This window comes from Sapajus apella, unplaced genomic scaffold (assembly GCF_009761245.1).
Source record: "Sapajus apella isolate SASKATOON/1434 unplaced genomic scaffold, GSC_monkey_1.0 scaffold12, whole genome shotgun sequence".
Lineage (NCBI taxonomy): Eukaryota > Metazoa > Chordata > Mammalia > Primates > Cebidae > Sapajus > Sapajus apella.
Window position 1 is genome coordinate 11,593,507 of NW_022436952.1, and position 26,239 is coordinate 11,619,745.

Here is a 26,239-nt window from a genome sequence, read left to right on the forward strand (position 1 = left end):
AAATTTCTCAATGCAGTCATTTGCTTTCAAATTAGTAAATGTTATCAATATGACAAATGGAAGCCAGTTAACATGTCTTCTGAGTAGTCCTTCTGAATCATTTTTAGTTATATACAATTATTTTGTGTTTTCCCAAGGACTCCAAGATTATGAAGTGTTCTATAACCTGGGAATCCCTACCTGCCACAGGTGACAACTTCTACACAATGTTAACAGATGCTTCACAAATGAGAGGGAGAGAGAGAAAAGGAGGATTTTTTTTTTTTCTGAATTAAGTAAGGAACATAGTGTAGCCTTCTAGTTCACTGGGAAACTGGTACTGAGAAAACATCGTTTTTGTGCTCCAGTATAAACTTTATCCCAATTGTGGATTCATAAATTCCATTCTTTTGATCACTGACTTCTCCTGTGGCATACAGCTATTGGTACTGAAAGCTGAATATAATTTTGTGGGTGTGAATCTGTTGAAAACCTCCAATGGAATGAAATTGTTGAACACTATTCTCTGTAGGAGTCAAGAATCTTGGATCTACCAGCAGGGAGCCATGATAAAAGGATCATTAAAAGTTTCATAAAGAGATGTGGGGCCATTGATATGGCTCTGATGACTGAAGGAACACCAGAGTTCCTTTGCCTCATTCTTCCCAATTTCGATAAAATGACATAGACATACGTGGAGTGGTTTTAAGGAGCAGAGATTTTAATAGACAAGAAAGAAGGAAGAAGCTTCCCCCTAGAAAGGCAGAGGGAGGGGGCCTCCAAGTCAAAATAGAAACCCCCAAGTGTAGTGAAAAACAGTAGGTTATATCAGGAGCCTGGAGAAGGCAGTGTCTGATTTGCATAGGGCCCAGGGGAATTGGTTTGACCAGATATGTCATTTATGTAGCCTGGGGAAAAAACTGGCACTCCCACCCTAGCCTTTTAATATGCAAACGTAGGGCACCATGATGTCCTGCAAATGTGGGGCTATCTGGGGGTGACTGTGATGGTTGGCACATGGGTGGCAAGGAGAAGAGGGTGGGAAGAGCCATATTGGATGGACCCACCTTCTGATAGTCATTATTTGCATATCAATTGCCAGCCTGGCCCTTCAAGCCACTTTTCTGCTAGACAAAAAATGGAGCTGTTTTAAAAGAAAAAAACCTTACCAAGGACGCTTATCCTCTCTATTTGCCTGAAATAATTTCTAATAACTCCTATGATACTATAAATACAAGAGCAGTGGTAGGTCTTCTTTTTCTCCTGTGTAATGAGAAGGGTTATATGGGAGATGGAGTTATATGGAGGACTTGATTCACACTAGTGAACTTCAATAACTTTAAATATCATAGCTGTGAATGTGCCAACCTTTGTGGCTGAAAGGAACTGTCAGAGAGTGTTCCTATGAATGTCATGGTTGAGGCTTTCCCTAGACACTAACAGGGATTTAACCAATTTCAATCAGCCGTTCCATAGACATAGCAGCTGCTGCAACAATCAATGCTTGTGAGGTTGCCGCTTTTAAAATAAATTAGTACCTGTGCATAAATCATTAGACAAAAAATTAGAGAAATGCATACATGCATTTCATAAATCTGAAGGAAGAACAAGTAAAACACTCAGAACAAAAAGGATCTTGAAAACATAGACATATTGTGGTTGATATGTAAACATTTGAATTTAAAAAAAGTAACAGGGGCACTCAGAAAGATTATAGCATGACATATTTGATAGAATAAAAATGAAATAACTTTAGGCCAGACACAGTGGGTTGTGCCTTTAATCCCAGCACTTTGGGAGGCCAAGGTGGTGGATCATTTGAGACCAGAAGTTTGAGATGAGCCTGCTCACATAGCAAAACCTTGCCTCTACTAGAAATACAAAAAATTAGCTGGGTTTGCTGGCACATGCCTGTAATTCCAGCTACTCAGAAGGCTGAGTCATGAGAATTGCTTGAATGTGGGAAATGGAGCTTGCAGTGAGCTGAGATCACACCACTCCAGCTTGGACAACAAAGTAATGCTCTGTCTCAAAAATAATAATAAAGAAATTACCTTACATGAGGTAAAAGAGAGGGTGATTGATATGGTTTGGCTGTGTCCCCACCCAAATCTCAGCTTGAATTGTAATTCCCATAATCCCCACATGTCATGAGAGGGACATGGTGGGAGGTAATTGAATCATGGGGGTGGTTACCCTCGTGCTGTTCTCATGATAGTGAGTTCTCATGAGATCTGATGGTTTTATAGGGGTCTTTTCTCCCTTTGTTCGGCACTTCTCTCTCCTGCTACCATGTGAAGAAGGACGTTTCCCCATGCCCTTCCCTTGCAGACCTTTATTTTGGCCAATTTCTTCCATTTGGGACAGGTGTATTTAGCCAATGTCTGTAACCCCATTATTTCTTGGAAGTAGGTAACTTGCTGTCAGTTTTTCAAACTCATAGATGAAAAGGACCCATCAAGTTTTCTGAGGCCTCCCCAGCTCTGTGAAATAATAAGTCAGTTAAACCTCTTTCTTTGATAAATTACTCAGTCTCAGGCAGCTCTTTATAGTAGCATGAGAATGGACTAATACAATAAATTGGTACCACAGAGAGTGGGGTGCTGCTGTAAAGATACCTAAAAATGTGGAAATGACTTTGAAGCTGGGTAACAGGCAGAGGTTGGAACAGTTTGGAGAGCTCAGAAGAAAACAGAAGAATGTGGGAAACTTTGGAACTTCCTAGAGACCTGTTGAATGGCTTTGTCCAAAATGTAGATAGTGATATGAAGTCCAGGTTAAGGTGGTCCCAGATGGAGATGAAGAATTTACTGGGAACTGGTGTTAAGGTGACTCTTGCTATGCAAAGAGACTGGTAGATTTTTGCCCCTGTCCTAGAGAACTGTGGACTTTAAACTTGAGAGTGATGATATAGGGTGTCTGATAGAAGAAATTTCTAAGCAGCAAAGCATTCAAGATGAAAGTTTGGAAAATCTGCAGCCTGACAAGGTGATAGAAAAGACAACCCCATTATTTGAGGAGAAATTAAAGCCAGCTGCAGAAATTTGCATAAGTAACGAGAAGCAAAATGTCAATCACCAAGACAATGGGGAAAATGTCTCCAGGGCATGTCAGAGACCTTCATGGCCACCCCTTCCATCACAGGCCCAGAGGCCTAAGAGGGAAAAATGGTTTCCTGGGTGGAGCCCAAGTCTCCCCTGCTCTACAGCCTCACAACATGGTATCCAGTATCCCAGCTGCTTCAGCTCCTGCTGTGACTAAAAGGGGTCAAGGTACAGCTCAGGATGTTGCTTTAGAAAGTGAAAGCCTCAAGCCTTGGCAGCTTCCATTGGTACAGGTTCTGTGGGTGTGCAGAAGACAATAATTGAGGTTTGGGAACCTTTGTCTAGATTTCGGAGAATGTATGGGAACGCCTAGAAGTCTGCTGCAGGGGCAGAGCCCTCATGGAAACCTCTGCTAGGGTAGTGCAGAAGGAAAAGGTGAGGAGAGAGCACCCACAGAGAGTCCCCACTTGAGTACTGTGTAGTAGAGTTGTGAGAAGAAGGCAGTCATCCTCCAGACCCCAGAATGGTAGATCCACTTACAGCTTGCACCATGCACCTGGAAAGGCCACATACACTCAATGCCAGCCATGAAAACAACTAGGAGAGGGGCTGTGCCATGGAAAGCCACAGGAGTGGAGCTGCTCAAGGCTATAAGAGACCACCACTTGCATCAGTGTACCTTGGATGTGAGACGTGGAGTCAAACAAGATCATTTTGGCACTTTAAGGTTTAATGACTGCTCTATTGGATTTAGGACTTGCATGAAGCCTGTGGCCGCTTTATTTTGGCCAATTTCTTACATTTGGGACAGGTGTATTTAGCCAATGTCTGTAACTTCATTGTATCTATGAAGTAGCTAACTTGCTTTTGATTTTACAGGCTCATAGGTGGAAAGGACTTTCTTTGTCTCAGGTGAGACTTTGGACTGTGGGCTTTTGAGTTAGTGCTGAAGAGAGTTAAGACTTTGCAGGACTGTAGGAAGGACATGATTGTGTTTTGAAACGTGAAGACATAAAATTTGGGAGAGATCAGGGATTGAATAATATGGTTTGGCTGTGTCTCCACCCCAAATTTATCTTGAATTGTAGATCCCATATCCCAAATGTCATGGGAGGGACCCAGTGGGAGTTAATTGAATCATTGGGGCAATTACCCTCATACTGTTCTTGTGATAGTGAGTGAGTTCTCACAAGATCTGCTGGTTTTATAAGAACCCCCTTTGCTCAGGACGTCTCCTTCCTGCCACCATGTGAAAAAGGATGTGTTTGCATCCCTTTCCACCATGACTATAGCTTTCCTGAGGCCTTCCCAGCCACACAGAACTATGAGTCAATTAAACCTCTTTCCTTTATAAATTACCCAGTCTTGGGTCCATCCTTATTAGTAGTGTGAGAATGGACTAATTTAGTGGTCATTGCTGAAACAAATATTAGTGGCCTGTAAAGAATACATCAATTTGCATAGTCAAAATGGAAAGAAAGCAGGAAGGCAAGCAAAAGTAAGACAGAGAGCAAAAAAGAAGGGAAAGAGAAGGGATTGAGGGAAGGAAGAAAGGAAGGAAGGAATGAAGAAAGGAAAATAAAAACCTTGTAAATCTTATTTATGGATGTAATATGCAAACAAAATCAATGTCAGGTAGAGAAGAAGAATCAGGGGCAATACATTTAAAAATCAAATAAGAATTTCCCAAGATTAAAATAAAAAATTTGACCTGAATTAATGAGACTTGAAATTTTAGGCAACATTAATGATAAAAGATACATACCTACAAATAACCTAGCAAAATGTTTGGACTACTAAAATAAAAAGAAATATTACTTATTTTCAAATAAAAGCATTTAAAAAACAGACAAAATATTTGGATTAAGATTATAAATACCATACTGGACCTGAGAGGATGGTAAGATGTCAACTATAAGTTGTTGAGGAAAAACTACTTTGAGCTAGGAATTGTATCCCCCATCAAGAAATCATTCACCTACTACAGTAAAATAAATGGATAGGGATCTGTCATTAGTAAATTAATGTATCACAAAACTAAGAGGCTAAAATTAAAGGGGTAAGGAGAGAGGGATGATTTATGTATTCCCAAATTTTAATGTTATACAGCATCCTTCCATAACTGATATTCTGAGAGCTATTAAACTTGCAAAAATTGAGTATTTATAAAAAAAAATTCCAAGGATGACAAATAGCTAATGTCATTCTAGATGCACATTCTAGTTAAGTTAATTCATCACATAAAACAGATTCATGATTTATTTTCTCACTTGGGCCCTGATGAGGAGAAGTGGTAGAGTAATAGAATGTCATAATATATAAATTCATCTGATAATTCAAAAGAATGTAGGCACTAGTGGAACAGAAAAGTCAGTAGTAATTTTTGGTAGTTTAAAAATAACTTAATCACATCAACAAAAATAGCGAAACTTAATTAATGAGAAACAAAATGAAGATATAAACATCAAGTTTATCAGTCATTATACTAGATGTGAGTGATGTGAAATTGTTTACCAAGATATTGAGCCTCTCAATGTTACACTAGTTAGCTAGTCAGGCATGAGCAGGGCAGGAGAGGGCTCCCCGCACACAGACCAAGAGTGTTGGGCAACCATCAGCTGACTGTCAGGTGGTTGCTAACTGTTTCTCTAAAGTAATTGGTGATAGCCAGTGCCAGAAAAAGGCAGCCTCCTAATAGATAGAAAATACTTGAAATTGATCAACAGCTTCCAGATAAGATTTGAAGAGTAGGGAGAAGTAATGGAAGATCCTAGTAGTATGTCAAAGTATAAAACCCCAAGTCAAGAGGTCAAGTCTCTCAAGTCGCTGGCTTAGCCCTCTTCCCAGATATCCTTTCCTTCTTTTCTTTGCTTTCCTTATTTTCCTCACTCTTCTAAATAAACTTTCACTCCTACTCTGAAACTTTCCTCGGTCACTTTATTGTTTTATGCCCCTCAGTGGAATTCTGTCTTCCAAGAAGGCAAGGATTGAAGTTGCTGCAGACCCGTATGGTTATGCTGCTGGCAACTCAGGATAAGTTGGATTCCTGCCATAGATAATATCGGTAGTAAAAATAAAACAATTTAAAATAAAATATTAGCAAATATAATGAAATAGTTTATCAAAAATGTAAAAATTTTATATTCAAATAAATATATAATTCATTATATTAAAATTCATAATATAAGTTATATGGGAGAATTATATTTTCTTAATAAATGGTGAAAGCACAATAAAATTAAAGAGTATGTTAAAAAGGACTCTAACTACATTGGGAAATGAAGGAAAAATTTTATATATGAATAAGGCTATTAACAAGAAATCAAGAGGAAACATAAAGTCATTTCCAGTAAAAAATAATAACAAATTAGGGATGTCATTTACTTTGCTGTTATTCTATATTATTTCAGAGCTTTTAGTAAATTCATTAAGTTAAACTTTATAAGCTTTGGTAAATATTAAAATATCATTTTGCTAATAAAACTATTGTACAAGAAAGGGTCTTGGTAAAAAATGAATAAAATAACTTGTAAAAGTAAAGATAAAATACAGAAATATTAATAGATCTTATTTATATGTCTATTATAATTATCTTAACAAGAAAAGTACTGAGCTATATAGGAAGACTACAAAATTTTCTTGACGGATGGAGAACAACAGTCACCTGTTGGTTAGTAAGGCTTAATAACATAAAAATAAAAAATTTCCCATAATGAATACATATATTTTATAAAATTTCAAATATAATTTCAAGCGAATGTTTTGAAATGTAAAAAATGATATTAAAGCTCATATTTAAGACTGGGAATAAAATACCCAAAAACATGAAAACAAAGATAAGCAGGCTAACAACAAATATATTAAAATTTTTACTAAAGAGAATGGCAAAAAATAAAGAATAATAGCTGTGAGGGTGCATATGAATAAATGTTTACATACAGAAGGTAAGACACTCTAAAGTAAAATAATAAGTAGACGAATAAATCTTTGAAACAGAAGAGAGTAGCAAAAATAGGTCTCAATTTTATGGATTTTAATTTATGAGAATAGAAAGTACTAAAAGTCAATAGAGAAAATGGTTCACTCAATAAATGGAGTTGGTAGCATTGGCTATCCAGCAGAAAGACAATAAAATTGGATTTATATGATGCCATCTGAAAAAAAAAATTAAGATGGATTAAAAACACAAAAGCTAACACATGAAAAATAAGAAAATTAGTAGGCTACATTTAACAACCTAGGAAATGAGAAGACCGTTATAATGAAAACAGTATGCTTAGAGAAATCATAGACAAAAGGAATAAACAACAGACAATGGTATCATAAAATTATTTACCTCCCACATATGAAAAATTTAGTCATTCATTCCCAGCATATTCAACAAACATTGTGTTCATGCATGTCACCAGGAGCTGCTCAAGCTGTTAAGAATAGCAGTGAATAACATTCATAAGTTCTGTGCTTTCCTGGGTTACATGCTATTAGAGGTGACAGAAAATAAATAAATATGTAACGTGACAAGCAGCTATAATTGCTATAAAGAAAAATGATGTCAGTTAAAGGATTAGAGAAAGATGAAGTGTGATGGGGGTGCTAATTTAGATAGGAGAGTCAGGGAGATCCTCTCTATTAAGATACCATGTGACCAGGGGTCTGAGTGAAGTGAGGGTACAAGCAGCCAAGACACTATCTAGGAGAAAAGGGGACCAGAACAGAAGCACAAGGTAGAGAAGTCCCAAGGTGGAGACAGCAAGAATGACAGCAGTGTTAGAATGAGGGAGAAAATGCTGGAGAGGAAGAGGAATAGAGGCAAAGGATCACATCACATCCAGCCCTGCTAGACAGAAAAATGATGTTGATTTTCAACCTGTGTGAGATCAAAAACCGTGGAGAATTTTGAGCAGAACTGCATTATCTGGCTTATTTTTCAAAAGGATCATTTTGGCTGTTGACAGAGAGTTAACATCAATCCTACAACAAAATTCTCCGTAACAGAACTAACGCATGAATGCATGATCACCAACTCAGTGAAAACAGAGCTGAATGACAGGAACAGGAATTTCATAAAAGGATAATTTTGAATGGAAACTGAACATATAAAAAGATAATCATCGTTCCTAGTAGTCAAAGGAAATGCAAATAAAGTAATAATAAAATTATTTTACATATCAGGTTGGCAAAAATTGTTCAACATTTTATATTTCCCACTGCTGTTGATTATAATAAAGAATACCAGTATATAGTTGCTGATAGAAAGGTGAATTGTTATAGCCCTTTAGGCCACCTGTTTTGAAATATTCATTACAATTAAAGCTACACATAACTTGTACCCAAGCTGATAAGAATGGAGCAGTAAATAACACTCTGGAATTTCTGGAAAGTTTTTATAAAATTAGAACTACCAAAATTTATAGATACGTGTAAGAGGAAATTTATCCCAACACAGATATAGCAGGAGTTGGGGGGTAGTGGAAATTGAAACAAATAAATAAGAATGATTGAACAAAGGGTAGCCCAACTTCACCATAGTGTATTATCTAACCACTGAAAAAAAGCAGTTACAGCAATACGAGTCTTCATTAATAAATGTTTAAACGCATAAGGTAAGACACTTAAAAGTAAAATAATACAGTCCAGTTTTTCTAAAGGGATAAGTGATGAATATCCCACTATAGGTAACTTGAATATGTTATATAACAACTTCAAGTATTTTATTATTGCGATTTTGTAAAAAAAATATATATATATATATATATATAAAGGGCATCAAAAGGATCATGGTGTAATCTTGGCATAATGAGATTTCAGGTGGCTTTTATTATCATCTTTCTAGCCTGCATATTATTTGAATTTTTGAGATGATATTCATAATATGTATGACCAAAAAAATTATAGATTTTTAAAATTTATTTCTAAAGACTCTTAAAAATGCCATAATAAAATACCTATTAAATTTTATGTAACTGTTTCCTACTTTATCTGACTAGAGTACCTTGTTTTTAGCAGAACGCCTAAAAGCTTCTCTTGAAACAAGCTAATGTTCCTTGGCAAAATAGCATAGATGTTTCTTGGCAAAATAACATAGGAATAACCATTCCTATCAAAAAGTAATAATTAAATACCTCCATGATGATGGTGCTTCTGGGAAGTACACATAGATTAGTGAAGTGCTGCCCCATGTTAATATGAAAGGCTCTGGGGTTTATTTTCCCCTGAATCAAAAGAAGGATATTGAAGGAACTGCCAAAGAACATGAAAGTTTTATTCAAGGAGCACCTGGGCACAATTCACTGGAAGAGAGAGGTAAATGTCTAGTCAAATCATGAAAAAATGTTCATGCTCACAGTTATCAAAGAAATGCAGATTAGAATAGAGTATAATCGTTTGCCTTTAAGTTGGTTGATTTTTAAAGAATAATGGCTGTGAGGGTGCATAGACTAGCATTCAGGAACATTGCTGGTGAGAGTGTACATTGGTGCAGGCTGACAGGAAAACAATGTGCATTAAAAAGCTCATATACCCAGAAGCAGTAATTCTTATTCTAAAAATATATCACAAGAAAATCAGAAATATGGATGTATTATTTAGTTACGGTGATGTTCACTAATGCATTATTTTTAGTGACAAACATTGAAAACATTAAAGGAAATTATTAGTTTGTAATGTGTCTGAAAATAAAAAGTATTCATAAATGCTTTTTAATAGTATGGAGAAATGTTCCAGATACACGGCATGTTCTCAAAATGTTTGCATGCTCATATTAAAATAGGCTAACTAATAAAGGAGGAAGATGTGCTAAAGTTAATAATGGCTATGATATCGTTCTGTCTGGTAGGATTTTAGATAACTTTTATTCTGTTCTACATGTAGTTCATCTTTTAAATCATTATTGTTTACTGAGTTCAGGAATATGAAAGTTAGGTACTAGAATATAAAAAATTTTTAAAGCTGCAAGGAATATTATGTTATTTCTAATGTATTTTCAGTATTAAAAGAAATTATAAATTGTCAAGACTAAAATCTGTTTGCTTCTTGTGTAGCATAATTATCTGAAAAGCAAACGCTTTATGTTAAGAAAGAAACTGAAATATATTTTAGATAAATTTTAAAATAGCTTTATTTTGGTTAGAGGAGAAATAAAATAATTTCTGCATTTTAGTAAAATAGTGTACACTCTGCATCAGGAAGCAATGTATACTTTGACCAACTAAATGCAAATGCTGACATAAATGCTATACAGCATTCCAAGAAATCAAATAAGAGCCAGGAAGAGGGGAAAAATCTATGTTAGGGTAGAAAGCATCACAAAATTTCTTCTGAGATTAAAAACAGTAAAAGTGTATAGTCCACATTTTGCCATAATGCAATACATTTAACTAGAGAAATGCTGTCTAAAATCATGGATATGAGATTAATGCTCTACAATCCTATTATTTCATTGCCATGTAACATTGAACTCTATCAGGAAGTTAATCAGATTTCTTTACTATGGATAAAAAATAGGTTAAAACATATCAATTTACAGTTCAGTGGAGAGAGAGTATTCATTGAGAGAACATTCAAATGTGTAATTTTCAAGTCTTTAATAATTTAAAAAATGAAAATGTTTAGCTTTTTAAAAAATGTTTGGTTTGTTTGTTTGTTTATAAGGCAGAGCATTTTCTGAAACTACTGTCTCCGTAAGAATAGGTTAACCTGATTTGTCAAGTTGAGATCATTGAACCCTGTGTAGAGCACATCTATTTACTAAGAACTGCCTTCTCACCAGAAGCCTCTCTTCTAACTCATAATAAGTATTTTTATTCAATTTACCAAATGAACTAATGATGACAGATATCAGAAATATAGCATTTCTTAAATAACAGCTGAAAATTATAATTCGAAAAGAAACAACACAATCCTAATTAATTAGCTATGTCCACTTCATTCATTCATTGAACAATTACTGAGCATCTCTTATGAACTAAGACTATGTTAAGTGCAGTGTGTGCAACAGTAACAAAGACTGATATGGTTTTAATATAATACATGTCAAACTATTGGACACACCAAGGGGTTATGGAAGTACATACTGTAGGCAACTAGGGAAGTTAAAGAATTATCAGAGAAAGTGACAATGAAATTGAGAATTAAAATATACAAGGATCATGATCAGCCAAACTAGCGTGGTGAAATCTGGTCTCTACTAAAAATACAAAAATATTAGCTGTGTATGGTGGCAGGAGTCTATAGTCCCTGCTACTCGGGAAGCTGAGACATTAGAATCTCCTGAACCTGGGAGTCGCAGGTTGTAGTAAGCCAAGATTGTGCCACTGCACTCCAGCCTGGGTGACAGAATGTGACTCTGTCAAAAAAAAAAAAAAAAAAAAGCAATTTTTTTTTTTCGCCTAAGCAGAGTTAGCCAGAATATCTCCAAAACTGTATATATGAGGTTTTTAAAAGAATTAATCTTGGAACAGGTGGGATGTTCATTAGAGGAAGCCAATGTCCTGGTTTTAGAAATATATGAGTAGGAAATTACCCCTAAAATATCCTCCTAATGGCAAGGATTCCAGGCTACCAATTATGTGACCAATTATCTGCTACCAGTCATGTGACCAAGTTATATAATTAAGAAAAAAAATTAAGAGCAGAATGGCACAAAAACTTAATTTAAAAAGCATAGACAGTTAAATAGATTAGAATGAATAAAACATGAGACAAAATTAATAGCTAAGAAAATATAATAAAATATTCTGAGTGTGGTGATTTTAATAATTAGATTATTTAAAAGAAAGATAAACTATGTTTTAAGTATAGGAATTAGAAGACAACAATAGATGAAATAAATGGGAAAAACAAAAAGCGATAATCTAGCATTAGCAAAAAGTTTTAAGAACTTAAAAAAGAATAAAAATATTTTAACAGATATAAACCACAGATAAAAATCCAGAAGTAAAATAATGACAATAGAGTATGAGATGATGAATAGTGATAAAAGGAAATGTGTAGCTGGAATCACAGTAAGAGTGGTATCAGTTCAGGGGAGAAGAAGTCATCCATTCTGGCAGGCCAATAAAATTTTGCTTAATAAATTTATACCTTGAATAAAATAACAAATTTGTGCAAATTTATGCCTTGAATGAAAAGATATCGGATGCTAAGAAGTGTCCCCTAAATTTGTTTTCTTTCCTTCTTGGCAAAAGCCTGGGGGCAGAGTTCCACAAAGCCTTTCTCTCACCTTTCATTTGCAGCAAGAGGACAGGTTGTAATTTGAGCACAACTTTCTATACCTGTCAGTGAGGTTAAGGCCCTTGCACAAGGATGCTGAGGAGTATCAGCAGAACCTAGCACATTTGCAGCCCTCTGGCCTCTGACGTGTTCCACTGCCTACTTCATTTTGTAAGGGGAAAATATATTTAAATTCAAAGTATTGTTTTATTTGTTCAAATAAACAACATACCCCTCCTGAAGGAATCATTTCTCTTTTCTAATGACAACTCAATATTTATTAATATATCACTATGATTAGTTTCAGTCTTACTCTTATTTCAGTCCCTTGCTGGGATATAAAATATTATATTCTTAGAAGAACTGCTGCTTTGGCTGGACAGGATAACAAATATTGGTTTCACTTTTCCCCTTGTTTCAGTCTTAATAAAATCCAAGTTCTCTATATTCAAGAAGATGCTTCTTAAAATATATCATTCTTTGGTGGTCTCTGCTGATTTGGAATGATGGAGTAAATATACAGCCTGTTCTTATTTGAATTACAATTGGAAGTGTAATGTGTCTACTAAGCACCACATATGCTTTGAAATTGGGAATGAATGGCTGACGGAGGAGCGTTATGCATATTGTATATGCATAGTATCACACAGTGAAGCTATGATTAAGAGAGGCAAAGAAAAGCCCATACTCTCAACAGCATATGCCTGGGATAGAAGAAGAGTCCTTCTGGATAGTCTTTTCAAATTACAGCCTATGGAATGCTTGAGTCACCTTTATGCTCAAGTAAGAAAAAAAATGAATTTTTTTGAAAGCACTGACTTTAACAACCTAATTTTCCTGATTTTCTGCTTTAGCAAAAAGTTCTATAGCAGGCATTGAAGAGGTAATTAAAGTCAAGATGTTCAGCAAATTAACTTCAATAGCATTGGAAGAGAACATATAATGCTCTAGGGTATGTTGTGTTTAGTACAATATGCTCAATATGATTTTGAGGAAAGAATTGAAAAATTAACAGATAGGACATGTTCTTCTGCATCACCTTGGCATTGTTAAAGCTGGTACCTAAAATGTGCATTGTAACTCCGCATGCACATTAATAGTCCTTCAGTCAACTCCAGGCATGCATGCCTCAGATTGACCTAGGTCTTAACTGAGTCATACAGGGTAGACACATTTATAATGAGATATAGTCCTTTTCCTACAGGGAAGGTCTTTATGACCTTCAGTTGTCTTTTGTTTGTTTTGTGGTGAAAACATAAAATGTGCCATTTTAACCACTTTTTAATGTACCGTTTAGTAACGTTAGGTGTATTCACATTTTTGTGAAACAAATCCTCAGAACTTGATGGTAGCGGTGGCCTGTCTGGAGCAGCCACTGTGAAGTCGGGAAGTCAAAGCCGGAGCTGTGCACTCCATAGAGAAGGTGGTAGCCTGAAACTGTGGACCTGGGCATGCCTGCACTCTCAGGGGCTTGGGAAGCTCCCGATGCCCACAGGCTCCGAAATGGCTGCTCCTGCTGCCTGGTCTCTCCCAGCTCCTGGCACCTGCTCCAATTTTGGAGCAAAGTTGTGGCTGAGCCCAGGCACTGTCACGACCCAGCCAGGTGTGCACACACTTTGAGGTGATGCTGACACGCCAGCACCCCGCTGCTTCTGCCCCCTCAATACTTTGGATTTTGACGAGCATGGGAATGAAACCGAGGCGGGTTGAGGGCGGCTCAACACAGGACTCAGCATGAACAGCTTGGGTGCTGTGAATTACATATAGATGGCAGCAGGAGACAGTCATGCTCTTGGGTGGAAAAAGGTGGGTCCCCAGTGAAGCCCCCCTTTCAAGCCAAGGATGGCCTAAAGCATGGGGGTGGGGCTCTCAGTTCCAGGTGGAGTCCACCGCCCGGAGTGAGAACTTATGGTGCTTTTTCTTGGCCCACCCATAGCTGCCTGCCCCACCCATAGCTGCCTGCCCGTGGACCAATCAGCACACACTTCCTCCCTTTTGTGCCCATAAAACCCTGAACTCAGCCAGACTCAGGCAGCTACCCACTGCAGGTCTCGTTTTCGTGGGGGCTGCACGCTTGGAGGGATGACCTGCCTGCAGATAGGAACTACCACTCCAGGTCTGCTCTCTTCAGGGATGCACACTTGTCGAGACAACCTGCCTGCAGAAAGAAGCTACCCACTTTGGATTTCCTGATGGCTGTACTGACACTCAATAAAGTACCTCTTCGCCTAGCTCATCCTCCAATTGTTTGTATACCTCATCATTCCTGAACGTGGGACAAGAGCTCAGGACTCACCAAATGGCAGCACTGAAAAAGCTGTAACATAAACAGTTGAAACACAGCCTCTGCCCCACTGTCCACATTGTCAGTGATGTGGAGAGAGACACTGTGGTCCAGACCTAGGGGATCTCTAAGCAAGGGTTATGACATCCTCTTTGGTGTCTTGTTTACATTAAATAACTATGAATACATCTCCCTACAACTTCTCATAATCACCAGTATCTATGAATTCAACTACTTTAGGTACCTCTTACAAGTGGAGTCATGAAATATTTTTTTTGTGTGACTGGCTTATTTTATTTAACATAATGTCCTAAAAGTTTATCCACATTATAGCATCTGACAGGATTTTCTTTCTTTTTAAGGCAACATAGTATTCCATTGTACTGATATATTACATTTTGTTTATTCAAGTCAATATTTGGGTTGCATCAATTTCCTGGCAATTATGAATAATGCTGCTACAAAGACCTCTGTGCAAATAGCTCTTTGAGATCATACTTTCAATTTTTAGACATATACACAAAAGTGAAATTGCTGAATCTTATGGTAGTTCTATTTTTAATTGTTTTACACACTTCCATGCTATTTTCCACAGTGGTTGCATCATTTTACACGGCTACCAGGAGTGTAAAATTGTTCTAATTTCTCCACATTCTCACCAACAGTTGTTATTTTCTATTTGTTTAGTTATTTCCCTTTTTTTGATAGAAGACACTCTAATAAGTATGAGGTGATACCTGATTATTTTGACATCTGGTAGTTCTGATTTGTGTTTCTCTGATGATTAGTGATGTTGAGCATTTGTTTATATGTTTACATCTTTTTTAGACAAATGTCTATTCAAGTCCTTTATGTGTTTTTTAATCAGGTTGTTTTTGTTTTTAATTTTGTATTGACTTGTAGATTTTTAAAATAATAATCTAGCTATTAACTACTTATTAGATATATGATTTGCAAATATTTTCTTGCATTCTATAGATTGCCTATACACTCTGTTGATTGTGTTTTCTGATACAAAAATGTATGTAAGTTTGATGTAGTCCCATTTGTCTGTTTTTTATTTAGTTTCCTGTGCTATTGGTGGCGTATCTAAGAGATCATTGCCAAGTACAGTGTCATGATTTTAAACTTGGTCTTTTAGGAATTTTATAATTTTAGTTTTTTATTTAAGTATTTAACCCATTATTTTGATTTAATTTTTGTAAATGGTATGAGATAGTGGCCCAACTTTATTCTTTTGCAGGTGGATCTCTACTTTCCTTAATACTACTTGTTAAAGAGACTGTCTTTAACAAGCCTGCTCTCCACTGAGCAGGCTTGGAACCCCTGTTGAATTTGACCATGTACACAAGGGATTACTTCTGTGATCCATCCTATTCCATTGGTCTATTTTTCTGATTTTATGTCAGTATCACACTGTTTTCATTACTATAGCTTTGTAATATGCTTTGAAATCAAGAAATGTAAATGATCCACCTCTATTCTTTTTCAAAATTATTTTGACTACTTGGATTCCTTGACATTATCTATATTTTTAGAATGAACTTTCTATTTTTGTTAAAAATGTCATTGGGGATTTTGATGGTGATTGCATTGAATTTGCAGATTGCTTTGGCTACTATGGACTAATATATAACCAGATGTTGTTTTACGGAATATTCTCTACATGTTTCTTAGGTCTACTTTACCTATAGCATATTTAAGTCCCTTTTTTTTTTTTCACTATCTTCTGCCTAGTTTTACCCACTATTGAAGTCTCCTACTATTTTTGTATTACTATCTATTTCTTTCTTTGATTCTGTCAAAGTTTCCTTCATATATTTAAGAGTTCTGCGGTTTGACAAATCAAAATTTATAATCTTTATGTCTTCTGGGTGAATGGACCCTTTAATCATTATCTAATTCCCTCTTTGTCTATTTAGCCTTTAAAAAATTAGCCTGTTTTTAATATTAGTACAGCCACTGCTGCTCTCTCTTGATGACCATTTGCATGAAATATATCTTTTCCCATCCTTTCAGTTTCAGCCAATGTAAATCTCCAGATATAAAGCCTGTCTCTTATATAGAGCATATAGTTGGATCCTATATTTTATAATCCATTCAGCCACTCTGTCTTTTTCATTATGGAGTTTAATCTATTTACATTTAAAATAATTATTGATAGTAAAGACATTATTACCACTTCATTTATTGTTTTCTATTTATCTTATAGCTTTTTTCCCCTCTTTTCCTCTCGTTTCTGCCTTTGTGTTTTGTTGATTTTTTTGTAGCAATATGTTTGATTCACTTCTTATTTCCTTTTCTGTATATTCTATAAAGTGTGTATGTGTATGATTACCATTGCAATTACACAAAGCATCTTAAAGATATAAAATTCTGTTTTAATCTAATAACATATTAATTTAAATCACATAAAAATCTCCATTCCACATTCTTAATGTTATCAGTGTTAAATTTTTATCTTTATATACTGTATACTTAACATTGATTTATAATTTAATGTTTGTTATCATTTAAATTCTATGTACCAGAATTACTATAGTACAGGTTAGTACCTTTGTTCATGTTTTTACGTTTGCCAGAAATTTTTATATTTTTTGTTAAGCTTCATGTTTCTAGCTACCATATTTTCATCTCAAATCGAAGGACCAACTTTAGCATTTCTTGTGAAGTGAGACTAGTGGTAATGACCTCTATCTGCTTTTGTTTATCTGAAAAAGTCTTAATTCTCCTTTTTTCTTTTTGGCAACATCTTGCTCTGTTGCCCAAGCTGAGTGCAATGGCACAATCACGGCTCACTACATCCTCAACTTCCCAGACTCATGCAATCTTCCTGCCTCAGCCTTCTTAGTAGCTAGAACTACAGACATGTGCCACTCACACTAGGCTTAGTTTAAAAAAAATTTTTTTTTGTAGAGACAGAGTCTTACTCTCTTGCCCAGGCTAGTCTTGAACTCCTGGGTGTCAGCAATCTTTCCGCCTCTGCCTCTCTGCTTCATTTTTAAACACAGTTTTGTCAGATACAGTATTATTCCTTGCCTTTTCTTTTTTCTTTCAGGGCTTTAATATCATCCCATCCCACTCCCTTCTGACCTACAGAATTTTGCTGAAAAATCTGCTGATAATCTTATAGAAACTGCCTTGTGTATGATTAATTGCTTAATCACTTTTCTTTTGCTACTTTAAAGACTTTGTCTTTGATTTAGTTAGACCGATTATAATATGTTGCAGTATGATACTCTTTGGATTTATTCTAGTTAGAGTTTTGTGAGCTTCTTGAACGGCATGTCTAGTTTTTTTTCCTTAGATTTAGGAGATTTTCTGCCAAATTTCTCCAAATTTTTTTTTCTTTTTTCTCTTTCTGGGACTCCCATATTGGTTTGCTTGATAGTGTTTGATGAGTATTATGGCTTCATAAGTACCTAAGGTTCACTTCATTTTTCTTTAGTTATTTTGTTCTATTGTGTTTTTAACAAGAACCGAATCAAACAGATTTTATCCAACTTTTTAGGATGAGGAAAAAGTGACGTAAAATATGTCATAAGAAATGCTTTCTTATACTTGAAACATTTTCAGTGTTTTGCACAATGCTCACATAGCAAATGTGAAAAGCTTCAATATACTCTTATAACTTCTGCTGCAATAAATGTAACGTTAAGCAAATGTACAAATTTCTTCTGTACTAATCTTAAAAGTTGAATTACTGAAATACTAATTGTTAGGATGTTACTCTTACATACTTTTATTCATACACTTTAATGAGATCATTGTCTGTCATGAAGCCATCAAAAACCTTACAGTAAATTGCATAGGTTTGTAGTACAATTTAGACTCTAGCTCCCCTTAGAATGAGCCACTTTTCTGACTGCTTTCTTGAAGTCTTCCTTTGCTACAAGGAAGACTTGCAAACAAATTGCAAATATATCTGCTTCAGTACAAACATTTCTCAGGGTCTGCTTCATTAAAACCATCTGAAAACTTCACAAAATTGCTTTACAATCTATTTCACCATGTTTTGAAATGGGATCCACACGGATTTTCAGTATGTCTTATTTTGCTTGTTCATTTGGCAGATCAATATCTACTTTTCTATGTAATCTTCTTAAATGAAGCAAAGCAGGATCCAGGGAATCTGGTTGGCTTTTAGCCATGGTTGTTTTAACTCTATGCAGAGAATGCAATCCATCGATTTGAGTCAGTAACTACACCAAAGTTCTCTGAATCTGTCAGGTGAAGTATTCTCAGAAAACCAATGACCACCACCAACATTTTTCCACCCATAAAAATGATGCATGAAATGTGATTTTTTTGAAGGTGAGATAGTTCTGTGTGGCGTTATTTCTGGGCACTGTCTTCTGTTCCATTGGTGTATGTGTCTGTTTTTGGACAGTAGCATGCTGTTTTTGTTACTGTAGCCTTGACTGTAGTTTGAAATTGGGTAATATGATGCCTCCAGCTTTTTTTTTTTTTTCCTTAGGATTGCCTTGGCTATTCCAGCTCTTTTTGGTCCCATGTGAATTTTTAAATAGTTTTTCCAATTATGTGAAGAATGCCACTGATAGTTTGATAGGAGTATTATTGAATCTGTAAATTGCTTTGGGCAGTATGACCAGTTTGACAACATAGAGTCTCCCTATCTCTGAGCATGAAATGCGTGTGTGTGTGTGTATGTGTGTGTGTGTGCGCGCACACTGATTTCTTTGGGTCGTGTTTTGCAATTCTCATTGTAGAAGTATTTCGCCTCATTGGTTAAGTTCTAGTCCTAGCTATCTTACTCTATTTGTGGCTATTGTAAATGAGATTGTGTTTTTGATTAGGTACTCAGCGTCAATGTCGCTGTTGTATAAAAATGCTACTGATTTTTGTACATTGCTGTTGTATCCTGAAACTTTGCTAAAGTTATATATCAGACCAAGGAGCTATTGGGCAGAAACTGTGGGGCTTTCTAGACATGCAATCATATCATCTGTGAGCAGAAATAGTTTGACTTCCTCTCTTCCTATTTAGATGCCTTTAAATGTCTTTCTCTTTTGTGATTGCTCTGGGTACGACTTCCACTACTATGTTGAATAGTGAAAGAGGGCATCCTTGTCTTGTGCCAGTTTTCAAGGGAGAATGCTTCCAGCTTTTGCTCATTCAGTGTGCTGTTGTCTGTGGGTTTTTCATAGATGGCTCTTAATAGTTTGAAGTATGTTCCTTCAATGCCTAGTTTATTGACAGTTTTTAATATAAAGGAATGTTGAATTTTATCAAAAGCCTTCTCTGCATCTATTGAGATGATCATGTGGTTTTTTTTTATTTTATTTTTATGTGTTGAATAAAATTTACTGATTTATATATGTTGAACTATCTTGTATCCCAGGAATAAAGCCTACTTGATCATGGTGAATTAGCTTTTTGGTGTGCTGCTGGATTCTGCTTGCTACCATTCTGTTGAGGAATTTTGCATCTATGTTCATCAAGGATATTGTCTTGAATTTTTTTGTTAGTGTTGTGTTTCTGCCACGTTTTGGTAGCAGGAAAACGCTGGCCTCATAGAATGAATTAGAAAAGAGTCCTTGTTCCTCAATATTTTCAGAATAGTTTCATTAAAAATGGTACCAGCAGCTGGGGGTGATGTCTCATGCCTGTAATCCCAGCACTTTGGGATGCTGAGGTGAGTGGATCACCTGAGGTCAGGACTTTGAGACGAGTCTGGCCAACATGGTGAAACCCTGTCTCTACTAAAAATACAAAAAATTAGCCAGGCATAATGGTGGGCACCTGTAATCCTAGCTACTCAGGAGTTTGAGGCACAAGAATCTCTTGAATATGGAGGCAGAGGTTGCAGTGAGCTGAGACTGCGTCACTGCACTCCAGCCTGGGTGACAGAGTGAGACTTTCGTCTCAAAAAAAAAAAAAAAAAATCGTATTGGCTTTTTCTTATATATCTGGTAGAATTGGTCTGAGAATCTATCTGGTTTTGGGCTTTTTCTGGTTGGTAGGCATTTTATTATTAATTCAATTTTGACACTCATTATTGGTCTTTTCAGTGTTTGAATTTTTTCCTGATTCAGTCTTGGGAGGTTGTATGTATTTTTTTCTAAGAATGTATTTATTTCTTCTAGGTTTTCTAATTTGTGTGAACACAGGTGTTCATAATAGTCCCTGAGGGTTTTTCTTTTTTTTTCTGTGATGTTGGTAGTAATGTCTCCTTTTTTCATTTATAATAGTGTTTATTTGGCTCAATCTCTCCTTTTTTCTTTATTAGTGTAGTTCATGGTCTACCTATCTTATTAATTCTTTCAAGAACCAGCTCCTGAATTCATTTATATTTTGTTTGTTTGTTTTTTCGTATCCCAATTTCCTTTAATTCAGCTCTGAAATTTGTTATTTGTTGTCTTCTGCTAGCTTTGGGATTAGTTTGCTTTTCTCTAGAGGTGAAATTAGGTTAATTTGGGATGTTTCTAAATTTTTGATGCAAATGTTTAGTGTTATAAACTTCCCTTAAAATACTGCTTTAACTGTGTTCCAGAGATTCTTGTATGTTGTATCTTTTTTCTCATTAGTTTCAAAGAATTTCTTAATTTCTGCCTTAATTTCATTATTTCCCCAGGTATAATTCAGGTTGTTTACTTTTCATTTATTTATATGGTTTTGAGTGACTTTATTAGTATTGATTTCTGTTTATATTGCCCTGTAGTCCAAAAATGTGGTTGATGTTATTTCATTATTTTTGTTTTAGTTTTGGATGAGAGTTGTTTCATGCCCAGTAGTGTGGTCTACTTTGGAGTGGGTGCCATGTGGCAATAAGAAAAATATATATTCTGTGGGTTTTGGGTGCCATTAAGTTTTAAAATCCAGAATATTGTTGTTCATTTTCTTTCTTGATGATCTATTACTGTCATTGGGATGTTAATGCAGGTAATTGAAACTGGACCCCTTCCTTATACCGTATATAAAAATTAACTCAAATAAATTAAAGACTTAAATCTAAAACTGAAAACTATGTAGACAATGAAAGATAATGTAGGAAATACCATTTTGGACATAGGAGCTTGCAAAGACTTCATGATGTAGACGCCAAAAGCAATTACAACAATAACAACAAAAATTGACAAACAGAACCTAACTAAAGAGTTTCTGCACTGCAAAATAAATTAGCAACAAGTTAAACAGACAATCTACAGAATAAGAGAAAATTTTTGCAAACTATACATCTGACAAAAGTCTAATATCCAGGACCTATAAAGAACATAAACAAATTTACAAGCAAAAAACAACCCCATTAAAAACTGGTCAAAGAACATGAACTGACACCTTTCAAAAGAAGACCTGCACACATCCAGCAAGCATACAAAAAAATGTTCAACATCACTCGACATTAGAGCAATGCAAATCAAAACAACAATGAGATGCCATCTCACACCAGTCAGAATGCCTATTACTAAAAAGACAAAAAATAATAGATGCTGGTGAGACTGTGGAGAAAAGGAAATGCTTATGCACTGCTGGTGGGAAAGTAAATTAGTTCAGCCATTGTGGAAAGCAGTTTGGTGATTTCTCAAATAGAACAGAATTGCCATTTGATCCAGCAATTTTATTATTCATTACTCAATTTAATTATTGAGTATTGATCAAGAAGACTTGATCAGGCAAAATAGGAACTGTCAACCATAAAGACAGATAATTTGAAATTACTAAGTCAGAGGAGCTAAAAAAAAAAAAACAAACTGTGAAGTTTCTTATTATGGCAGACCCTAGAGATAAGCTACTTCAGGACTACCACAGGAAGCTACAGGAGCATAAGGAAATTGATGCCCTCTTAAGGAATTAAAGGAACAATTAACTCTAGAACTTTTGTTTGTTGAGACAGAGTTTTGCCCTGTCATAGAAGCTGGAGTGCAATGGTGCAATCTTGGCTCACTGTCACTTCCGCCTCCCTGGTTCAAGGGATTCTCCAACCTCAGCTTCCTGAGTAGCTGGAATTACAGGCATGCACCACCATGCTGGGCTATTTTTTGTATTTTTAGTAGAGGCAGGGTTTCACCATGTTGGCCAGGCTGGTCTTGAACTCCTGACCTCAGGTGTTCTGCCTGTCTGGACTCCCAAAGTGCTGGGATTACAGGCATGAGCCACCATGCCTAACCAACGCTAGAACTTCTAGAACTCTAGAACAATGAATCTTTCTTTATAGGTTATATCTCTGTTGATACTATCATTTTGTTCAAGGATCATTTTCCTGTTTTTGTTGACTATTTGTATTTTTTCCAGCTCCTTAAGCATTCTTGTGATAAATATTTTAAGTTCTTGATCACTCAGCTCATAGATCTATGTTTCTTTAGATTTCTTTTCTGGAGTTTTATTTTGCTTTTTTGATTTGGCCATGTTTCTTTGTAGGTTGTATAATTTTTGCTAGGATTTGAGCACTTGCAAAACAAAAATACCTCTTCCTGTCTTTGCCTATTGAATTCACGCAAGGAAAAACCCTCATCACTCAGGCTGATCTGATCATATTATGTTCCTTTTTTTTTTTTTTTTTTTAATAAATCTCTTTCTCTCCTTGAGATCTTCCCATAGAACTGGAGCTGTCATATATTTCTCACTTCTTTTTTAAGGACTTCCAAACACCAGTACAGGCATGGCTGTTCCTGGCTGATCCTGCCTGTTTCTGGCTTCCCCAAGAGCACAGGGATCCACAGCTGCAGTTTGGGTTGCTGGAGCGAAGGGTGGGTCTCCTGCCTGCTCTGCAGAGCAGGAGGCCTGGGTCTGCAGTTGCAGTTTGAGGCCCCCATCTCAAGAAGGGGTGGGACTCCCACGATCTCCATGGAGTGTGCAGCCCCAGCCATGCAGCTGATGACAGCAGCTGTTGTCATCAGTGCCACATACCACAAACTTCTCTACCCTTTTCACTGGAATCCCTTCTTGTTTTTACACTGACCTGGGTGCTGTACCTTCGCATTTCATCTTTAGAGTTCTAACAGATATTGCCATTGGTATTTTATTGGTATCTGGATGTCTTTGTGGGGGAATAGTGGTCTATAGCTTTCTAACCTGCCATCTTGCTGTATACCACATTTGTTTTCAACATTTTTTTTTTAACTTCTGTCAGGTTTTGATAATCTTCTAATAGATTCCCTACCTTAATTTTTGCCATCATCAATCAAATATTTAAATTACTAATCGGATCATGCTACTTCACTGCTTAAATTTTTGAAGTAGTCTCTTTGTCTACAGTGTAAATTTCAGCCTCAGGCACATACTTCACCTGGCCTTCCAAGACACATACCCCATCTAAATTTTTCTCTTCATCTTCTAATTCCCTCTTCAGCTCATGAAATTTTATACCAACAAATATCTTCTTTATTATTCTGTTAATTAATATTTTCACTCTACTATGATTTAAATTATTTTACCTGTCAGGGTCATCTCCTCTTTTAACCTTCCCCTACTTATCTTATGATCTACTCAGATTTGGGCTCCTAGGTGAACTGGACCTATTTCAGTTGAAGCAGATGATTTCTCCATGCTCCTGAAAATGCTCTGCCATGGCGTTCCTCAAAATATGTATACTTGACTTACTTACTTGTATACTTGACTGTTTTTCCCTTTTCTATTATCTATACTTAACATGAATTCCACCCAGTAGGTGCTCAATAATTGTCTACTGAATAGATAAATACAATAATTGTCCTGAAAGGTACTATTTCATATATCCCCAGGACCTCTTTTTTTTAAAAAAAAAAAAATGTACAGGCTGGGTGCAGTGGCTCACACCTGTAATCCCAGCACTTTTGGGATCTGCCAAGGTGGGCGGATCACGAGGTTGGGAGTTAGAGACCAGTCTGGCCAACATGGTGAAACCCCTTCTCTACTAAAAATACAAACAACAATAACAAAAAATAGCCAGGTATAGTGGCATGCACCTGTAGTCCCAGCTATTCTGGAGGTTGAAGCAGGAGAATCACTTGAACCCAGTCCCAGAGGTTGCAGTGAGCCAAGATCATGCCACTGCATTCCAGCCTGGGCAACAGAGCGAGACTCCATCTCAAAAATAAATAAATAAATAAATGTACAACTAAGTTTAAATTAGATCTTTATTTTAATTGAGAGCTTTTTACTCCACAGAAACTACAGACTTGCCTCTCAGAAAATAAAACATTTCATTTGAGACATTTATTTTCAATATTTTAACACAAACATAGCAGACATGAAAAATGCTTCTCAATGTTTAGTGAATTCAATAGCTCAATACTTTCGTGTTTTGACAATGTCTTAAAAGAGAAAAGAAAATGAAAATGACAGTTTTATTTTTGCTGATGTTACTTAGAGATAAGAATGTTTCTTTTTCTTTTCTTTCTCATTGATCTAAAAATTTGTCTTCCAGATTTAAATTTTTAAGAACTATCTTCATGAATTATTTTTTCATTTTTCAAAGGAGATATATTCCGTCCCTTGTTCAGTCTTGCTTTAAAATGTCAATAATCCCTTTCTGCTATCTCTGCCCAGTTATGTGCTCAGGCGTTCATCCACCTTGAAGTTAGTATATCCCAAATATAAGCTCCGCTATGGTAGACACATTTTAATACTTAATGGTCTATCCTCGGTGCCCTGAAATATCTAGCTAGCAATTAAGAGTGGACACCTGGTAAAAGTTTTAGTGAATATTAATGCATACTATCTCTTTTTGTTTGTTTTAATATTTTTATCTTCATATCCACAGTCCGTGCTATTGGACCCATCTTGCATTAGTCTGTGTATTGGTTTTAAATTCTTTCTCACCTCTTCCTGCTTCCAGTGACTGCCAGCATTGCCTAATTTGTGATGGTGTCACCTTTATCTCTGTCTCAGTGGTCGCCTTACCTACCCCTGTCTGTATGAAATTTCACTTTGTCTTTCTTTTATAAAGATACATATAATTGCATTTAGTGCCCATCTGTCTAATCCACAATAATCTTGCCATATCAAGAATTTTAAGTTAATACTTTGCCATATAAGTCAACATTCACAGAGTTCATGGGTCAGGGGACATTTTCAGCCTACCATAGTCTGTTTCTAAAGGACTTGGGCCAAACGGCTAATTAAAGAGTACTGTACAATTAGATGAGTAATATTCTTGATAATGATATGCACAAATAAAATGTTTTAGAACTTTGATCTGTAAGTATGAGGGTTTTATTTTGGTTTTTAATTTCTTAAACTGCAGATTTACCTTCCTTTTACTAACAAAATATGCTTTGTTGTTGTTGTTGTTTGCTTGTTTTTTTCTGAGACAGAGTTTTGCTCTTACTGCCCAAGCTGGAGTGCAATGGCTTGATCTTGGCTCACCACAACCTCCGCCTCCCGAGTTCAAGCAATTCTTCTGCCTCAGCCTCCTGAGTAGCTGAGACTATATGCATGTGCCACCATGCCCACCTAATTTTGTATTTTTAGTGGAGACAGGGTTTCTCCATTTTGGTCAGGCTGGTCTCGAACTCCTGACCTCAGGTGATCCACCCACCTCAGCCTCCTAAAGTGCTGGGATTACAGGCGTGAGCCACCATGCCCGGCCAACAAAATATTCTACTTAGGCATTTGAGTGATTGGAACATTTTGAGTGAAATTCCAATGTGAATGCTTTATGTTTCTAACGTAACATTAAGCACAAAATAATTTCGTAATTATTTTACTTATGCAAAATATATTTAATGCATGATAATTGATGGGGAATGTCACTGCTAACTACTGAGTATGTTACCAAAAA